This window comes from Tachyglossus aculeatus, chromosome 4 (genome assembly GCF_015852505.1).
Source record: "Tachyglossus aculeatus isolate mTacAcu1 chromosome 4, mTacAcu1.pri, whole genome shotgun sequence".
NCBI classification, from domain to species: domain Eukaryota; kingdom Metazoa; phylum Chordata; class Mammalia; order Monotremata; family Tachyglossidae; genus Tachyglossus; species Tachyglossus aculeatus.
Genome location: NC_052069.1, coordinates 128128541 through 128144781, shown reverse-complemented (window position 1 = coordinate 128144781; position 16241 = coordinate 128128541). Strand labels below are relative to the sequence as shown.

The 16241-nt window shown below is 46.7% G+C and overlaps 1 long non-coding RNA gene across 2 annotated transcripts in view; it reads left to right on the top strand.

Moving 5' to 3' along the window:
* Nucleotides 1-16241, top strand: part of LOC119927013 — a 65623-nt gene that overhangs the window by 25184 nt on the left and 24198 nt on the right. For both annotated transcript variants that reach the window (XR_005450382.1, XR_005450383.1), the window contains exons 6-7: nucleotides 4383-4538; nucleotides 4732-4888. This is a non-coding gene — a long non-coding RNA (uncharacterized LOC119927013). The remainder of the gene's footprint in view (nucleotides 1-4382; nucleotides 4539-4731; nucleotides 4889-16241) is intronic.

Here is a 16241-nt window from a genome sequence, read left to right as displayed (position 1 = left end):
TAGGCTCACAGTCCAGAATGGGGAGACAGGCAACAAAGCAAAACAAGTAGACAGGTGTCAATACCATCAAAATAGATAAATAGAATTATAGATATATATGCATCATTAATAAGATAGAGTAATAAATGGAGCACGGGCTTTGGAGTTATAGGTCATGGGTTCAAATCCCGGCTCCGCCAACTGTCAGCTGGGTGACTTTGGGCAAGTCACTTAACTTCTCTGTGCCTCAGTTACCTATCTGTAAAATGGGGATTAAATCTGTGAGCCCCCTGTGGGACAACCTGATCACCTTGTAACCTCCCCAGCGCTTAGAACAGTGCTTTGCACATAGTAAGTGCTTAACAAATGCCATAATAATAATAATAATTATTATTATTAAATATGTACAAATATACACAAGTGCTGTGGGGAGGGAAAGTGGGTAGGGCAGAGGGAGGGAGTGGTGATGGGGAGAGGATGAGGAGCAGAGGATAAGGGGGGATCAGTCTGGGAAGGCTTCCTGGAGGAGGTGAGCTCTCAGTAGGGCTTTGAAGGGAGGAAGAGAGCTAGTTTGGCAGATGTGTGGAGCGAGAGCATTCCAGGCCAGAGGTAGGATGTGGGGCGGGGGTCGTTCATTCATTAGGACCTGTTGAGCACCTTACTTTTTGCTGGGTACCATAGTGAACGATGAGGAGGAGCAGGAGAATGTGTTTTGTATTTCTGCTCAGTAGGGGGGTTTCTGAGTCAGTCTATTAAAGAAATCAAGCAAGGTACTGTACTAAATGACGAGAGGGATTCTACAATTACAATAGACTGTGAGCTTCAAATGGGACAGAGACCATGTCTGTCCTGGTTATCGTGTTTCTTCCTCATTACTCGATGGATTCGAAGTGCTTGATTGATTGGAATGATGGTGTGGGGAAAGATTCCAAAATGTCATTGTACTTATTTACCTTTTGTTTGATTCACACGTTTTCATTTATTTTCATATATCATTAGCAAGTGGGAAGGGGAAGTTATCATTTGGTGGAGAGAATTCTGGAGACCCTGGTGGTGAGGCACAGAAATTCCAGCTAGATGAGCAGCAGAAGCTAGGCTGTGAGCTCGAAGTGGGCAGGGAATGTGTATGATGTTCTCTCGTACTCTCCCAAGCGCTTAGTACAGTGCTTTGCACACAGTAAGAGCTCAATAAATACAGTTGAACGAATGAATAATAATTGTGTTTTGTTAAGCGCTTGTTAAGTGTTCCAGGCACTGGACTAAGTGCTGGGGTTGGTACAAGCGAATCAGTTGCACACAGTCCCTGTCCCACATGGGGCTCACAGTCTCAATCCCCATTTTACAGATGAAGTAACTGAGGGCCAGAGAAGGGAAATGACCTGCCCCAGGTCACACAGCAGACACGTGCCAGAGCCAGGATTAGAACCCCCATGACCTTCCGACTCCCAGGCCTGTACTCGATGCCCTGCTGCTTCTAGAATGCAATGAAGTTATCACATTTTAGGAAGTTTGTTTCTAATGCTGTCATTTATTTTTTGTTTTCAGTGATGAGGCAACCACTAAAAGCAGAATGTACTGTGAAGTACTGTGTTGTTGTTGTTGTTTTTTTCCTATTCCGCTGTGAATTGCATTCAGGAACGATTCATTAATGATTTTCTTAGAAATCTGTTTGGCAGATCTAAGTGTTTCACTCATTTTAAGAATATGACTACATTGCTAGAGTTAAAGAAAAAAGAAACTCAACTAATTTGACAAATGTTGAAATATCCCTTCAGGTCAAATGCTCACTACAATATCCAACTTCCCTCCCAAATCTTCCCCAGTCAAGCGGTCCACTCCCAGGAATGTTGGCTCAATCCAGCCATTGGTAGTATGGATTGAGCATCTAATGTGTTGAGAGCTCTGAATGCTGGGAAGAGTACAGCCACAGAACCTCGAAGGGAGAGATCCGTTGCTTTTCTTAACTTTCTTTCCAAACAGTTATTCTTTTATAAATTTCATTTCTCCAGGGAATGGGGCCCGGAGGTGAAAAGACCTTGCGTATGATCAGAGAACCTGGTGTCAGCATTTCCCCCATGATTGGTAGAACTGGTTTTTTGAAACTTCCTGATCCTTACATAGGAAGCACTTAATAAATACCATTTTTTAAAAAAAAGTAAAGGCAAATCAGATAGGAAGAAATTCCTGTCCCCTGTGGGCTCATCTCATGGTTTATGGGGAGGGAGAATAGGAGTTATATACCCCTTTTACAGATGAGGAAACAGAGGCACAGAGAACTTAACTCACCCAAGCTTTAGTGGCAGAGACGGGCTTAGAACCCACCTCTCCCGACTCTCAGGACTGGGCTCTTTCTGCTAGACCACCCCTCTGTCCTGTGCCACCAGAGCTTCCTGTATCCCGTTTGCATCTCCCTTGCTGATTATTTGGGCAAATTACAATAATAATAATAATGGCATTTATTAAGTACTTACTATGGGCCAGGCACTGTTCTAAGTGCTGGGCTTGGATACAGGCAGATCGGGTTGGACACAGGCCCTGTCCCACGTGGGGCTCAGAGTCTCAATCCCCATTTCACAGATGAGGTAACAGGCAGAGAGAAGTGAAATGACTTGCCCAAGATCACACAGCAGACAGGTTCCAGAGCTGGCATTAGGACCTGTTACCTTCTGGCTCCCATGCCTAGGCTCTATCCACTGTGCCGTCTTCAAATGTCTCATGACTTTTTGATGCTTGCCCCCTGTGGATGAGTAATAAAAATATTGAGGTCATTTTTGAAGCCTGCTTTCAAGGATGTTATGCTCTGACCGGGCAGACCTGGGCATGATATTATTATTGTTATCATTATCATTATCATCAACAGCATGGGGAACTCCCAATTCATCTTCAGATATATTTCTCTGTCCTCAGAACAGGTGAAAGAATCATTTTAAGGTAGGCTAAGGCACCTGGACTTTAATTCCAGTTCTACCACTTGACTGATAGGTAACCTTGGGAAGTCACTTGTCTGTGTCTCAGTTACCTTATCTGTATAATGGAGATTAAGACCGTGAGCCCTATGGGCTGAATCCAACCGTATCTATCCCAGTGCTTAGTTTGGTGTTGGCAGTATGTTCGTGCTTAACAAGTACCATAAAAAAATTCATCACTTTTTAGGCCTCAGTTTCCTCATGTGGAAAATGGGGTTTTAATATTTGTTGTCCTTCCGACTTAGATAGTGAATCCCACGTGGGACAGGGGCCATGTCTGTTCTGATTATCGTGTATCTACCACAGCAATTAGTATAGTGCTTGGCAGTAAACATTTAACAAATATATCCAATATTATTTCTTGGGAGAAGCAACTGTCCTCTGTCTAGAGGGCCCTGACTGTAAGACTGCCCTCCGCCACCACCTCCCTTCATTCATTCATTCAAACCTATTTATCAAGTGCTCACTGTGTGCAAAGAACTGTACTAAGCACAAAAGACCCCGGGCAACCCTCTGTCACCTCTCTGTCGGTCATAGATTTGTATCCAGTTGAGTATGTTATGTTGGTGAGAGCTGCATAAGCCCGAATATAATGGTAAAGATTATTGTGCTATTGAATTGCTTACTATAGACCATGCATTGTTCTAAGCACTGGGGTGGATACCAGCTAATCAGGTAGGACCCAGTCATTATTCCACATGGGGCTCAGCCTAAGGGTGAAAGAAAGCAGGTATTTTAACCCCCGTTTTACAGAAGAGGAAACTGAGACACTGAGAAATTAAGTGAGGTGCCCAAGGTCCCACAGCAGGCGAGCAGCGGAGCTGGGGCTAGAACCCAGGTTCCCTGGCTCCAAAGTCCCATGTTCTTTTTCACCAGGCCAAGCTGCTTCCCCGTAGTCACCGTTCCAACTGAATCACCCGCCCACTCGGCCTCCATGGAATTGCTACCGGGTCATGGATTCCGGCGACTGACCCCTTGGTGAAGTCTTCTAAAGAACATCACTCCTTGATTTACGCAAATGTATGGAGTCTTTGTCACTGGGAGAGAAGGATAATACATCACACTGTAGAATCTTCTCGTAATCTAATCTTTATATGTCTTTAAGGTCAATGTTCATAAATAAAGATCTTTGAAGGGAAGATACTTGTTTCTTTTCCATGTATAAATTAGGCTTTGAATAGAGCGAAGAATTCAGCAAGAAAAGAATCTCTTTTCAGACCCTTCCCCATAGTGAACAGGGGAGTGTGTTAAGATGTGCATAGTTCACTGGGTAAATGTGAATATAATCATCTATTCATAACTCGGCATTCTCATGCTGAAGCTCCTTTATTTTAGACAGACTGAATAAACTAAAATCAGGGCTCTATCCAGGCCCTTTAAAATGAATATTGTAGGAAGGAAATTTTTCAAACCGTGTTCTGCCCTCCTCCTCTCCAGGGTATGCCAAACACCGTCTTCATTCAATCATATTTGACCCAAGGTATGGAGCCAAGAACTCTGGGTGCCTGACTTTGCCTCTCCTCGCCCTTCTCTCACCGCCCCTCGTACACAGCCTACACCTGAAGCAAGGAACCAGGAATTCTGAGAAAGTCGGTGAGAGAACTCTGGGCAGCTGTCATCCCCTCTCTTCACCCACCTCTCTCCCATCCCCCCCAAAACACAGCTTTGGCTTGAGGTACTGAGCCAGGAACTCTGGGAAAGCAGTTGAGAGATCTCTGGGTTGCTGCCTTCCTTTGTCCATGCCCTTCTCTCTCCATTCATCAAAATGTTTCTGTGTTTTTTCGAGGTGCTTCTGTTTGCGGGTGCGGCAGGGATCGGCCCCGTCATTGGCCTCCTCATGAAAGCAGTCTGTCGCCGTGGCCGAGCAGTGAGGCGACCGGCTGTCGAGCGAGGCCAGGCCTTGCTCTTTTCCACTGTTTGGAAAACCGGCTTGTTGGAAGAAGGTAAGCGCAGGTTGGGGGCTGGACTCCCGGCCTCCGTTCGGGTACCTGCTTCCGCAGTTGGAGCACATGCTCACTCCGTGAGAAGGGAACTCCATTCAGGTCAAAGCTTCGGCATAAATATGGAGACCCCAGGAACCCTTTGGCTTGGACACTTGAGGCCCTCGCTTTCAGAGTCTTTGGAAGCAGTGGGGCCTAGTGGAAAGAGCCCGGGCTTGGGAGTAAAAGGACCTGTGTTCTAACTGAGGCTCTGCCACTTGTCTGCTACGGGACCTTTCTTGGGCAAGCCACTACACTTCTCTGGGCCACCTTCTCATCACCTGTAAAATGAGGATTAAATCTAGACTGTGAGCCTGTTGTTGAGTAGGGACCGTCTCTGTATGTTGCTGACTTGTACTTTCCAAGCGCTTAGTACAGTACTTTGCACATAGTAAGCACTCATTAAATATAATTGAATGAATACTTCTTCCCACTTAGACTATGTGGGACATGGGCTATGTTCCTCCTGTTTTTCTTATGCCTACCCATCTTGCTTAGTTTAGTGTTTGGCACACAGTAAGTGCTGAATAAAAGCTGCTGTTATGTAAGTGTTTAACAAATAGTCATTATTATTTTGTGAGTGTTTTCACAAATATTATTATCATTATCAGCTCACTCTTCAAAAGGAAAGAATTTCCATTAATGGTCCAGGTCAGAAAGCAGTATGAAGATCACCAACCTCATGGAGTGGTAGGGAACGTGCTCCAGTGGAAAAGATGAGGTGAGCGTGAATTTTGGAGTTTAAATGACCTGCGCATAGTAAGCGCTTAACATAGACCAATAAAATAGAAAACAAAAAAACTCTCTGGCTTGACCAAATGCACCTGCAGACTAGGGATTGACTTACTAGGTCTAAGTCCCCCAGGATTCGCATCGGGGCCGGGGGGCAGTCCGATAGCAGCAAGTGTCATTCATTCATTCGTTCAGTCGTATTTATTGAGCGCTTACTGTGTGCAGAGCACTGTACTAAGCGCTTGGGAAGTACAAGTTGGCAACATATAGAGACGGTCCCTACCCAAAAGCGGGCTCACAGTCTAGAAGGGGGAGACAGACAACAAAACAAAACATATTAACAAAATAAAATAAATAGAATAAATATGTACAAATAAAATAGAGTAATAAATACGTAGAAACATATATACATATATGCAGGTGCTGTGGGGAGGGGAAGGAGGTAAGGTGGTGGGGAGGGGGAGAGGAAGGAGGGGGGTCAGTCTGGGAAGGCCTGAGGGGAGCAAGTCAAGGATCCCCATCGGGACTGGGCCCAGGGTCACGTTGCAGCTGCAGATGCCTAGCTGGAGCCATTGCCCACCCCCACACTGGGGCCACTGCCCACCCCCAACTGGGGCTACTGCCCGCCCTCCACTTGAGCCACGGCCCACCCCTCCATTCCGGACATGGCTGTAAAGGCTCAAATGGAGGTTTTGAAGCCCGCTCCCCTCCACCCTCATTCCTCCGAAAATCCCTGCCCCTCTCCACCCCTGCCCTTAAAATGAGAAGGTGGCTCTTTTGGCTGCAGACAGCTTCACTCCCCAGGCCTGTGCCCTTCCTCCTCCCCCTCCCCCACTTTGGGGTACTATTAAACACTTTACCTCCTCCAAGAAGCCTTCCCAGATTAGCCTTTCAGGCTCAGCCACTCCAGCTCTCCTGGTATAGTGTGGGTGTCCCTCCCCACCCCCATCAGGCTGCCAGCGTGGATTAGTGGATAGAGCATGGACCTGGGAGTCAGGAGAACCTGGGTTCTAATTCTGGTTCCGCCACATGTCTGCTGTGTGATGCTGGGCAAATCACTTCTCTGAGCCTCAGTTCCCTCATCTGGAACTGATGAGGGACTCTGTCCAACCCGAATACCTTGAATCTACTCCAGTGCTTAGAACAGTGCTTGGCACATAGTAAGTGCTTAACAAGTACCATAATTATTATTATCATTATTACTGGCAGCCTCTTGAGGGCAGGGACCATGTCTCCTCCTCTTCTTTCCAACCCTCCCTGTCTACGTCCCGAGGGCCAGGACCCCAAGGCCCCTATGGCAGGGGCTTTCAGTCACTGTCATTCACTGACTCGCTCGCTCTTACTGGCTTATCCCAGCTCCACCACCTTTGCTGCTGAGTGACCTTGGGCATGTCACTTCACTTCTCTGTGCCTCTGTTCCCTCATCTGGAAAATGGGGATTGAGACTGTGAGACCCACGTGGGACAAGGACTGTATTCAACCCGATCTACCCCAGTGCTTAGTACAGGGCCTGAAACCTAGTAAGCACTTAACAAATGATGTTTATTATTATTATTATTATTATTATTATTATTATTACTATTAACTGCGCTCCCAGGGCCGGTCCAGTGCTGATTGGGCCTGGCTCTCCCCTGGCATGGGGGGGCCAGAAGGGACCTCCAGATTCAGGGGTCGGTTGGCATTGAGGAGGTGAAGCCGAGAGGAAAATACAGGGGTCTGGGATCGATAAATGCACTGCTCCAAATCAAGATCATTATAGAAGCGGCATGGCCTAGTGGAAAGAGCATGGGCCTGGGAATCAGAGGACCTGTGTTCTAATCCCAGCTTTGCCAGTTGCTTGCTCTTTGACCTTTGGGAAGCCACTTGACTTCTCTGTGCCTCAGTTCTCTTTTTTTCCTCCTCCTTGCACTGGGATTCCCATGAGGGCCAGGGTCTGCATCCATCCTGACTTAAATCTACCCCAGGGCATAGAACAGCATTTGGCACATAAAAAAGGCTTAACAAATACCACAGAGCAAACAAAAACAAAATCGAACCTGTGTTCGAACCTGTAAAGCTCGTTATGGGCCAGGGATGTATCTGTTGTACACTCCCAAGCGCTTAGTACAGTGCTCTGCACATAGTGAGTACTCAATAAATACCATCGATTGATTGATAGTCCCAGCTCTGCCACTGGCCTGCTGTTTCAATTTGAGTACCTGACTTAACCTCTCTGGACCTCAGTTTCCTCATCTGTAAAATGGCTCAGTATAACTTTTCTCCATCCTTTGATTGTGAGTTGCATGAGAGACACTGACACTAACCAAAATTAAAGCTTTGCTTCAGCCCTTGTGCTCAGAGCACAGGAAGCCCTGATAATTACTGATGATAATTAGAGTGTTTTTTATGTTCGTAGAGCATCCGCTTGGTAGAAGAAATGAGGGCTGGAAGTTTGGGTGTCTAGGTTCTCTTCCCAGCTCCACTTTGCCCACTACTCTCTGCTATCCTGATGGACTTTGGCGATCCTGGGACTCTTGGTAATCATTGTGATATTTAAGTGCTTACTGTGTGCCAACCAGTGTGCTTAGTGCTGGGCTAGATACAAGATTGTCACCCAGGGGACTCACAATCTAAGTAGGAGGGAAAGCAGGTGTTTAATTCTTAAAAATATTGCCACTAATTAAATAGAGGATGAGAGGTGAATTAGAATAGAAATGAAAGGGAGATTTTAAAAAAAGTAGGTAAACGGAGTCTAACTCAGTTAAATCCAGTAACATTTCTTGTAATAAATAATGGTGAATTTTCAAGTTCCCTTCTCTGACTCCTAGTTTTGGATTTCCGTTCTAGGCTTTCCTTCCATTTGGAGAGAAACAAAAATCCTTTCATTGCTCTTCCAGCACTTACTATAGTGCCTGGCACACAGTAAGTGCTTAACAAATACCATAATTATTATTATTCATTCATTAGGACCTATTGAGCACCTTACCTTCTGCAGGGCACCGTACTGAACGATGAGGAGGAGCTGGAGAATGTGTTTTGTGTTTCCTCTCAGTTGGAGGTTTTCTGAGCCAGATTAGTAGAGAAATCAAGCAGGTAGTGTACTAAACGACAAGGAAGTTGCTACAATTTCAATAGACTGTGAGCCTCATATGGGACAGAGACTGTGTCTATCCTGATAATCGTGTTTCTGCATCAATATGTGATTGATCCAGAGTGCTGGATCGATTGAAATGATGGTGCGGGAAAGATTCCACCAAGTCCTTATACTTATTTACCTTTTGTTTGATTCACACGGTTTCATTCTTCTTCATGTGTCATTAGCAAGTTGGAAGGGGAAATTATCGTTCGCTGGGGAGAAGTCTGGAGACCCTGGCATTGAGGCTCAGAAATTCCAGCTAGATGAGCGGGGGAAGCTAGGCTGTGAGCTTGATACGAGCAGGGAATGTGTCTGAGGGTCTTTCATACTCTCCCAGGCACTTAGTACAGTGCTTTGCACACAGTAAGTGCTTAATAAATACAATCGAATGAATGAATAATAATTGTGTTTTTTGTTATGCGCTGGCTAAGTGTGCCAGGCACTGGGTGAAGCAGTGGGGTGGGTACAAGCAAATCAGCTGGACATAGTCCATGTCCCACATGGGGCTCCCAGTCTCAATCCCCATTTTACAGATGAAGTAACTGAGGCACAGAGAAGTGAAGTGACTTGCCCAAGGTCACACAGTAGACTCGTGGCAGAGCTGGGATTAGAACACATGACCTACTGATTCCTAGGCCTGTGCTTTCTGTCATGCTGCTGTTTGTGTCTTCCAACAGTTTGGTTTTGCTGTTGTTCCTGAGTCTCCTGGTGTACAGACCAGACCTCATCTGGCCTGTGATGAAGAATCAGGGGAGGTCCTAGGCTTGGTCGTTAGGTGAGGCTGAGAAAGTGGAGAGAGAGAGCTGGGGGGCAGAAGGAAAGGGGTGACCGGAGAAGCAGGACTCCTGACAGGCAGCTAGAGTTCTGACAGGGTGGAAGCCACGGCGGGGCAGACCTGGTTCTGACAGGGTGGAGGCCCAGGTGGGGCAGACTTCAGGAAGTTTGATTTGCCACCTAGTGGGCCTCAGGGTGGGAGCACAGATTAACCCCAAGACCGCTCTCTCATACTCTCTGACCTACGTCCTGCTCAAGTGTCCTGACCAAGCTCCCTTTAAAGGAGGGAGACGGCTTGCTGGCTGGCTAGCTTCTGAGCCACCAGAAGCCTCTCCCTGTTTTTCTCCCTCTCCCATGGTCTCCTGGAGATTGGGCCTCTGTGCAAGGCCATACACATGTCAAGGCAGTGACTGGGCTGTCAACTCCCTGATGGCTACCATGGCCATTGGACAAGGCTTCTCATTGCTCTGCCTACTGTTCTCCCTCAGGGCAATTTCCCAGGTGTTGGCAGTGGCTGAGTACACTGTGCTCTGGTGAAGCACTCACACAGAAAAGCAATTTACTGCCTCACTCATTCACGGACCCTGTCTGTCTGTCTGTCTGTCTGTCTGTCTCTCTCTCTCTCTCTCTCTCTCTCTCTCTCATTAGTGGGGAGATGGAAGAGAAGAGGAGAGGTTGGGTGTATAGAATAATGCCTTAACTTTCATTCATTCAGTCGTATTTATTGAGCGCTTACTGTGTGCAGAGCACTGTACTAAGCGCTTGGGAAGTACAAGTTGGCAACATATAGAGACAGTCCCTACCCAACAATGTGCTCAGTCTAGAAGGGGGAGACAGATAACAAAACAAAACATATTAACAAAATAAAATAGAATAAATATGTACATATATACATATATACAGGTGCTGTGGGGAGGGTAGGATACGGTAAGGTGGGGGGAGGGGGAGGGAAGGAGGGAACTCACTCTGGGAAGGCCTCCTGGAGGAAGTGAGCTCTCAGTAGGGCTTTGAAGGGAGGAAGAGAGCTAGCTTGGAGGATGTGCGGAGGGAGGGCATTCCAGGCCAGGGGGAGGACATGGGCCGGGGGTCGACGGCGGGACAGGCAAGAATGAGACATGGTGAGGAGGTTAGCAGCAGAGGAGCGGAGGTTGCAGGCTGGGCTGTAGAAGGAAAGAAGGGAGGTGAGGTAGGATGGGGCGAGGTGATGGAGAGCCTTGAAGCCGAGAGTGAGGAGTTTTTGCCTGATGTGTAGGTTGATTGGTAGCCACTGGAGATTTTTGAGGAGGGGGGTAACATGCCCTGAGCGTTTCTGCACAAAGATGATCCGGGCAGCAGCGTGAAGTATAGGTTGAAGTGGGGAGAGACAGGAGGATGGGAGATCAGAGAGGAGGCCGATGCAGTAATCCAGTCGGGATAGGATGAGAGATTGAACCAGCAGGGTAGCAGTTTGGATGGAGAGGAAAGGGCGGATTTTGGCGATATTGCGGAGGTGAGACCGGCAGGTTTTGGTGACAGATTGGATGTGAGGGGTGAACGAGAGAGCGGAGTCGAGGATGACACCATGGTTGCGGGCTCATGAGACGGGAAGGATGGTAGTGCCATCAACAGTGATGGGAAAGTCAGGGAGAGCGCAGGGTTTGGGAGGGAAGATAAGCAGTTCAGTCTTGGACATATTGAGTTTTAGATGGCGGGCAGACATCCAGATGGAGATGTCTTGAAGGCAGGAGGAAACATGAGCCTGAAGGGAGGGAGAGAGAGCAGGGGCAGAGATGTAGATTTGGGTGTCATCAGCGTAGAGTTGATAGTTGAAGCTGTGGGAGCAAATGAGTTCACCAAGGGAGTGAGTGTAGATAGGGAACAGAAGGGGACCAAGAACTGACCCTTGAGGAGCCCCTACAGTAAAGGGATGGGAGGGGGAGGAGGAGCCCGCAAAAGAGACTGAGAATGAACGGCCGGAGAGATAAGAGGAGAACCAGGAGAGGACAGTCATGAGGGCATAATAAGTATTTCGCACATGCCCCTGAGCCCATTACCATACCACTGGAACTCTCATCGGCCCCTGCTCTAGCTCGGAGAGTACTGGCTGCTGGTGACGTGAGGCCTTGTCTACTTTTAGAGGGTCAAGAAGACTACCATGGCTGCCGTTGTGACTTGCGTGACCGGCAGTCTGAGCCGGAAGAAGCCTGAAATGCTCTGCTCCTGTGGTATTTATCATTCTCCTTGTCTTGGATTTTTTTCTTTTTCTGCCTCGTGTAATAATAATAATGGTTATAGTAATAATGGTATCTGTTAAGCACTTATGTGCCAAGCACTGGGGTAGCTTTGATAATCAAGCTTGACACAGTCTCTGTCCCACAAGGGGCTCACAGTCTGTGGGAGGTAAAACAGGTATTGAAACCCCATTGTGAGGAACACATATTTATTCTATTTATTTTATTTTGTTAATATGTTTTGTTCTCTGTCTCCCCCTTCTAGACTGTGAGCCCACTTTTGGGTAGGGACTGGCTCTATATGTTGCCAACTTGTACTTCCCAAGCGCTTAGTACAGTGCTCTGCACACAGTAAGCGCTCAATAAATACGATTGAATGAATGAATGAAGCACAGAGAAGTGACTTGTCTAAGTTCATACAGCAGGCAAGCAGCAGCGCTGGAATTAGAACACTTGCTCTGAGTCTCAGGCCCGTGGTCTTTGTGCTATGTCTCTCTCACCAACCCTGTTGTTAGATGCGAGCCCTGAGGGGGCCAGGGACCATGGCCATCTTTCATCCACATTTTTCTTTCCAGCAATCAGTACAGTGCTGTGCACATACTAAGCACTTCACAAACAGTACGATTACCACTTCTCTTCTTCCTACTGACCGAAGGTTTGTTTTTTTGTTTTTTCTGTGCCTTAGAACTAGAAGACCCGAGAGGGTGAGTTGTCTTGATGCTGATTTCTGTATGTTCTCTAATTTTAGCCAGAATTCCTATAGGAAGGTAGGTCTGGGCTTTCTTTGATAACTCAGAATTTGCGTTAGATGGCAGATTCAGGCTTTATAATCAGGAACAATAGCATTTTTTGCGTGCCTGCTTCTTGCAGAGCACTGTGCTGAGTGCTTGGGAAATGCAATAGAAATAGTAGACGGGATTCTAGCTTTCAAGGAGTTTAAAATATAGCAGGTGAGACGAGTTCTAAAATAAATTACAGATGAGGGGAGAGATGTAGTATAAAAGTAGGTATGTGGGTGCTTTGGGGGCAGTGTGGGAATATAAGGACTAAGGAGGTGTTGAAGTGCTTAAGTAGCAGTTGGGGGGATTCAAGGTCAGGAGATCAGAGATTACTTGAGGAAGGCCTTCTGAGGGGGAGGAAATTAGAGAAGTGATTTGAATATGGGGAGAACTCAGGTCTATCAAATTGAAGGTGGATTAAGTTTCAAACAATGGGGAGGGCTAGAGCAAGAAGTCAGAGGTGGAAGTGATGAGAATGAAGAGCAATGAATAGGTTAGCTTGAGGAAAAACAAAGACTGTGAGCTGGGACAATGGGGAAAAAAGAGATAAGGGGAAAAATATAATTGTCTGCTAAGCCTTTACTATGGATCAATCTATAATTCAATCAACCAATAGTACTTGGTTGAGACAAGTATGGCATCCAGAGTACAGTACTAACCTTTTGGGAAAGTACAAGGCAACCGTTGGTAGGCGTGATCCCCATCTACTAAGAGCTTACAGTCCAAGCACTGCCCTAAGCTCTTGGATACACTCCCCGCATCGCATGGGTCTCACAGTCTGAGTAGAAGGAAGAACAGATATTGAATCCTTGTTCTACAGATGAGAAAACTGAGGGTCAGGGAAGTGAAGTGACTTGCCTGAGGTCACACAGCAATGGAACACCCTGCTCTCTCTCATTGAATTTCCCCATGACTTCCATCGTCCTATATACACATGACCGCTCTCCGTAGCTAAAGGGTCGCTTATGTCGTTAGACTCATCGATTTTCCAGTGACTGTTATTCCTCACCATGATCCCGGTAGGAGCAACTGGGAGCATTGGAGAAATGGAGTGTAAATGAACAGGTGGGATGCGGTGTGATAAAAATGGGCCAAATCTATTTGTGATCTCAGCATCATCTATCCGTCCGTCCATCATGGCAGCTCACCGACACGACAGTGCCGACTGATTTCACGCTGCTTAGCTTCGGTGTGACGTGGCAGAAGTTTGGGGGTTTTCTTCCAAACCTATTTTCTTTCAACAGGTGGCTTGATCGCAGGAAAACCTCCCAGCCCCCAGAACAGAAATGAAAGCCTTTACTTTCAATGGTCACTCTCACCATGCAGGTCATTCTCAACTCGCACTGAAATACAGTTCTACAATTGCTACTGTGTAATTATTACTTTGAAATACTGCAACTTCGCTGGTACATTTGCGACGTTAGACTGGCTTAGATTTAACCCGTGCTCCAACCTGTACAGAAGGAATGATCGTGGAAGTTACCCCTGAAAAAGTACATATACTAGATTTGCCTTTTCTGGGTTGTTTTTTTTTTTAATACCACTTGTTAAGCACCTCTTATATACCAAGCACTCTACTAAGTGCTAGATAATTCTGTTGGACACAGTCTCTGCCCCACATGGGACTCATACTCCAAGTAGGAGGGGGAATAGATATTAAATCCCTATCTTACAGATAAGAGAACCGAGTCACCGAGAAGTGACTTGTGACCTGTCTAAGGTCACACAGCAGGTAAGTGACGGAGCCAGGATTAGAACGCAGGTCCTCTAACTTCCAGTCTCTTTCCGCTAGGCAACACAGCTTCCCTTGGTTTGAATCTCAGGTTTACCCGATGCTTTGGGGAGCTGGTTCTTTTCACTGCCACAATGCAAGTAAAAAGCCAGCATTTCCAAGCTGCGTATGCTTGCGTCCACGTTGAGTTTGTATGTGCCAAGCTCAACAATTTGTCATAAGCATAGTCTGATGAAACTCCTCGATGAGCACTTAGTTTGACATTGGACTGGTATTTAAGTGCTGACTGCGCTAGGTACCGTACTGAGCGCTGGGGTAGATACAAGCTAATCGGGTTGGACACAGTTCCTGTCCCACTTGGGGCTCATAGTCTTAATTTCCATTTGCCAGATCAGGTGACCGAAGTAAACTGTGGCCCAGAGAAGTGATTCGCTCAAGATGACACAGCAGACAAGTGGTGGAGACTGAATTAGAAGCCAGGTCCTCCGACTCCCAGGCCAGGACTCTTTCTACTAGGCCACGCTGCTTCTCTTGGACGATGAAAACTCCATCTTAATGCCCCATGTAAGGCAAGCTCCTGTCAGTAAGTTATTTTCTGTGCCTGACCTCCCCAACATTCCCTGTGGGCAGGGATGGTGTCTACTAAATATTTTGTACTCTAGTGTTTAATTCATTTCCCTGCCTATTCCTGGGGCTCATGAAACGCTATGGATTGATGGGTATACTCCCATCTCTGCCATAAGGAGTATTTTCACCCTGCATTCTGGCCAGAGGACGGTTAGGAACTTAACAAAGGTCCAACTGACCACAAGAGCGTTTTGAGCGGCAGCACCTTACCCGGTCAGAGCAGATAGACACGACACAGCTTTGCAGAGTCGCTACAGCATATGTTTTCCCTTAGTAGTGATTCAGTGGCATTTACTCCACACCTACTCTGTGCAGAGCACTGCACTAAGACCTTGGGAGAGTACAATAGACGAGGTAGACGTGATACCTGCCCTAAAGCAGTTTATGGTCTCAATCAATCAAGCAATCGTATTTATTGGTCTCCTGTGGGAAGAACACCATAATAGGCATTTAGGAGAGTCCAACAGAGAGAGTAGATATGATCCCTTCCCTTATGGTCTTCAGCTTTCAGTCTTCCATTCTTCAGTGCAATCGGATCAGACACTGTCCTGGGAAATGGGCTCATGTTCCAAGGGGAAGGGAGAACAGGTATTTAGCCCCCCAGTTTACAGGTGAGGGAACTGAGGCAAAGGGTAATGAAGTGACTCGCTGAAAGTTATTCAGCAGGGAAGTGGCAAGGTTTGCAGAGTTGGGATTAACACCCAGGTCTCCTGACCCCCAGCCCCGTGCTTTTTCCACTAGTCCACACTGTTTCTCTACTTGATTAATCTTAATGCACAAACGGGACCTCTTCCCCTCTAGGCTGTAAGCTCACTGTGGGCAGGGAACATGTCTCTGCATCCAGTGACCACTCAGTAAATACGATGGATTGATTGGGACCAATCCTATTAAAGGACCTCAGAGCCATCATCTCTGAAGCAACATGACTTTTAACTCTATCGTAACTCTATTCCACCCCATCCAGCACCTTGCACACAGGTAATGCCTAGTAAGCTGCAATGGTGGGTGAGGACGGAATATCTGGGAGAACCATATGGGCCCTCTCCATCGTCAAACACACCGTTCCGACGTCCCAGCCTCGAACGTCGGTGGACTCTTTGGAAAGGTGTCATCTCCTGCAGGTCTATGGGAGAGGGAACGGTGTTTTCTTTTTTGTTTCTTTAAATGGTATTCGTTAGGCACTAACTATATGCCAGGCACTCTAAGCACTGGGATAGGTACAAGCTAAACAAGTTGGACACAGTCCATGTCCCACGTGGAGCTTACAGTCTTAATTCCCCATTTTACAGATGACGTAACTAGGGCAGAGAGAAGTTTTTTGTTTTGGGTTTGTTTTTTTTCCAATAAA